Below are 4,519 nucleotides of genomic sequence, written 5' to 3' on the forward strand. Positions count from 1 at the left end.
TATAGGATCTTGTATTGGATGGTTACACACATCCTGTGAATGCTCAAGGTGTCAAGATTTCTAGACAAGCCATGAGTGATGCTCAAAAGAAAGACTTCAAGAATCATCACAAATCAAGAACTATATTGTTAAATGTTATCTCTCATGCTGAGTATGAGAAGATAACAAACAGAGAAACAGCTCATGATATCTTTGAATCTCTAAAGATGACTCATGAGGGAAATGCTCAAGTAAAGGAGACAAAGGCTCTAGCTCTAATCCAGAAGTATGAAGCATTCAAGATGGAGGAAGATGAGAACATTGAAGCAATGTTTTCAAGATTCCAGACTCTAACTGCTGGATTGAGAGTGATAGATAAAGGCTACACCAAAGTTGATCATGTAAAGAAGATTATCAGAAGCTTACCCAGAAGATGGGGATCCACGGTGACTGCCTTCAAGATTGCCAAGAATCTGAATGAGGTGTCTCTTGAAGAGCTGATAAGTGCCTTGAGAAGTCACGAGATTAAGCTGGCACTACAAGAAAATTAGAAAATTGCGACGGTTGATTTTGACAAGTTACGACGGTTTAAACGGCCACAATTTGCAAGGCGCGACGGTTGTATAACTGTCGCAGAAACGTGTGTCGGCAGGGGGTATTGCAACAGTTGTTATAATCGTCACTCCAACTGTCGTTATCAATCGCGGCGGGTAGGAAACTGTCGTAAATTGCAAATAACGACAGTTACCAACTGTCGTGCATTTCAGTTTAAATTCTCTTTTCAATGCTGGTTGCAACGGTTTTAAACCGTCGTGAATTTTATTTGGTGTTTATTGCAACGGTTATTAAACATATCTTAGAGGTTTTAAACCCCGCTAAATGAATTAATTTTAAAAAAAATAAACATTTTCTTGATTGTACATACACAAACTCTAAAATAGATAATAAATTTAATATATGAACTTATTTAACCAAAACATTTCTCAAGATCAAACATTACTTAATGTACATCAAAATTTATAATTAACCTGAAACATAACTTAACATATATCAAAATTTAGAATTTCATGGTAAAATAAAATATTCTAATTTAATATAGCAACATGATATAACTTAATATGGCTCATGTTCGAATCATCTTGCAAAACTTGAGTAACTTGAAACATTTAAGTCATTCTAGAGCAGCAAATAGTTTGTGGTAGGATCCTCTGGCAAAACTTTTGCAACTTGAAATATTGCAGTCAATTTTGGGCAGCACATAGTTCATGTTGGGATCCTCTTGCAAAATTTTAGTAACTTGAAAAACTGAAGTGTATAACTTCTGGTCACGTTTATCCGGTGACTTGTAACGGTATCGTCTATGTAGAGGACAATTGTGTTTAGTCCACTCAATTGTACAACCAAGAAATGCAAGATGTTCCCTTGATTTCATCTTCTAAAGTTCTCGAACTGTCTTGCTCCTACATACAAGTGCATACTCTTGAATAAATTCAGTATATAATCCAACTTCAGACAGGCACATAGGTTTCCAAATTATAGCATGACTAATTAATGATTAAATAGAATATCAAGAGTTAAAAACATGCTAAGAATGGATAGTGCATTATATTATACACATGCAATATCAATGGCTTTTCTTTATAAAAGAATATTATCCAACCTGTAAAAGGCGATCGTCGAGTATCACCGACATTGCAGTAAAATGATAAAAGGAATTGTACATCAATAATAGCTAAAGCATTAGGAACATAGCTTAGATGCCATAAGGCCATATAAACATCACACGTTTAATCTATACAAGACACATATCTATACCAAATCCATGGCTACTTAATATATAATAAGATATTTAATCTAGTAAGAAATATTATAATAATTCTATCATTTAAACAAATGAAAAAGTTAGCATAACTTATGGCTACAAGTGACTTTCCAACAATGCACTTATATATAAACCAGGAAAAAAATGTTTTTGAATAACACACAAGGAAGACTTAGTCTTGTTTTAGTCATTGTGACAAGATAACTTCGACAACGTGTATTCTTAGTGAATCAATGAATTGAGTAACTAAGTGTGAGTTAGGCCTAAAGGTTGCAAGAATTTGGATAATAATATCTTAATACATACTTAGAAATTGAGTTCAACAACAAATAATCTTTAAGAAGTCTATGGAATTGGTAGAAAAAGGTGAGTATAACTTACTTAACAACTACTACCAATTGCTTCAGGACAGAAGATTGAGAAACAAGCCTTTCAGCCGCAGCAGCCATGCCTTCGACCGAGGAAATCCTTTTGCGGCCTGAATAAAGTTTTTCACCAAGTGTAATTAAAGTAATCCATTAAACACTTGAATCATAACATCACTGAAACAATATCAATATTGTGTTCAATTTATTAGAAAGAGTTTTTAGGCAATTAAATATACAAATAATAATAAACATGCATGAATAATTATTAATCCATCACAAGCACGGTACAGTAATGATAATGATAGTCAAACACCTTGTTAGTACGTTGAAATTGAAAAATGTTCATCATTGGCATTTATTAAATTGGATTAAACCCTCGAGTTTAACTACATATCTTCTTACCTTGGCATCAAGATCATTTTTCATATGAAAAATCCTTAAATTTTTCCCATGAAGTAGCTACAAGTTACACACAAACACTATGGATATGGATTGAGTGTACTTAAAGCACCATAGTGTCGCTACAATTGAAAAATCATTATTACTAGATCATTATTTCTAGATCAATATCGGAAGGTCCATATTCCATTTTTGGTCCAAGAACCATGATCGTCAGATTGGACTGGAGTGCTTTGATCACGCCTAATCCAAATCTCACATACAATACCCCACTAAGTAAATATTTCAGTTCCACATTCCCATCCCACAAATAGAAAAATTTAAATACAAAAATTAAACTAAACTATATTTTTTTCAGAACACATAATTACCCAAAATTGATAGAAAACAAGTGAAAATGTTTTATCGAACCTTTGACTCATTCTCTTTGGCATATTCATCTCCCAGACACCTTTGCCTTCCATAATCATCACGCAATTGCTTATCAGACTCTTCATCAATTATTAAAAACAGAACCAGGGTCAATGCAAAATCCTCAAAAATTAAAACCAAAGAGGAACACTAAAACTAAAGTAAGGAAAAGCATCAAGTTTGCACTATCTATCTGTATCTCAGTCCTGCATTTTGTGAAGAACATTTTCAAAGATCCAACATGTTCTAGATCCTACTGCCCCAACAGGCATTAAGGGAAAGTTTGAAGGAACATAATTTTAGTAGAGAACTCCTTCATGTGTATGAGCCAACTGGCAACAAGGGAAAGATTGAAGGAACATAATTTAATTAGAGAACAACTTTGTGAGTTTGTGTACAACTCTATGCATATTTTAGAACACCTAACTAAACATAAGATTCAATAAAACATTGTTAAATGTAAAAGGTGTATTATTTTTAACTGGAAAAAAACACTCAAAATGCAAGACCGAGTCTAACATTCTTATATAGAAAAAATTAAAATGAAAAAATTCCACTCAAGAAAAAACATAAAACAAGATTATCTCACTAAGCAACAAAACTCGTATATCATATAAAAATGGAAAACGAAATGCATAATAAAATCACACAAAAAGACTAAGAAAGAACAAGATTATCTTAGCATCCGCAAGATTGTATCTGAAATCACTCAAAAGCACGAACATTACCTGATTCGGTTTCATAGCAAGAAAAATTTTAAACGAGGATGAAGGTTGGGGGAAAAATCAAGCCTAGTATAAACGAGCCTTGATTAATCGAGTGAGCAGAGTTTTTGACGCTCTTCACAACATAGAGCCTTGATTTCTATTACTTTTATGTTCTAGGGTTTGAGAGAGGAAGAAGAAACGTTGTTTAGGATTAAAGTTTTAGGAGGGTTTTCATTTTTGGAGAAAAGAAGCGGCACGTGTACTCTGAGGAGATCAAAAATGCACAACGCTAGGTTAATAACTTTTTGAAAGTATTGAGAAACATTTTCGACGGTAATACATGTATATATAATATAGTACTTTTCAATCCATTATTAAAACTTCTAATTAGCCTAGTGGCAAGGCTAGTTTCTTGACAGTCACATGAATTGAGTTCAAGTCCGGCACGCGTCTAAAAATATTATTTCATTTCACATAATAGTTGGCTCTAACTGTCACGATAACCGTATTAGTATAGGAATAAGGACAGTTTGTGGGAACTGTCGTAAATCACATTTTTTCTTGTAGTGTGGATGCAAATGAACCTCAGAAGAAATCACATTTTTTCTTGTAGTGTGGATGCAAATGAACCTCAGAAGAAAGGTAAGTCTATTGCTTTGAAATCAAATAATAAAAAATGCACTAACGTTTTTCAGACACAAGAAGAAGGATCTGACCAGTCAGAGTCAGAAGAAGATGAATCGTCTCTTCTATCCAGAAGGGTGAATCAACTTTGGAAGAGCAAGCAAAGAAGATTCAAAAGTTTCAAAAGACCTGAAAAGGAAGAATCTTCT

General features: G+C 33.4%; 1 long non-coding RNA gene across 1 annotated transcript; it reads right to left on the bottom strand.

Annotated features, from left to right (window-relative positions):
- Window positions 1–663: 663 nt before the first annotated feature.
- On the bottom strand, window positions 664–3,996 carry LOC131646193 (uncharacterized). The gene is made up of 4 exons (XR_009297331.1): window positions 3,708–3,996; window positions 2,980–3,059; window positions 2,183–2,279; window positions 664–1,439 (listed from the first exon to the last, which is right to left on the bottom strand). It is a non-coding gene; the product is annotated as an uncharacterized LOC131646193 (long non-coding RNA).
- Window positions 3,997–4,519: the final 523 nt, after the last annotated feature.

This window comes from Vicia villosa, linkage group LG2 (genome assembly GCF_029867415.1).
Source record: "Vicia villosa cultivar HV-30 ecotype Madison, WI linkage group LG2, Vvil1.0, whole genome shotgun sequence".
Lineage (NCBI taxonomy): Eukaryota > Viridiplantae > Streptophyta > Magnoliopsida > Fabales > Fabaceae > Vicia > Vicia villosa.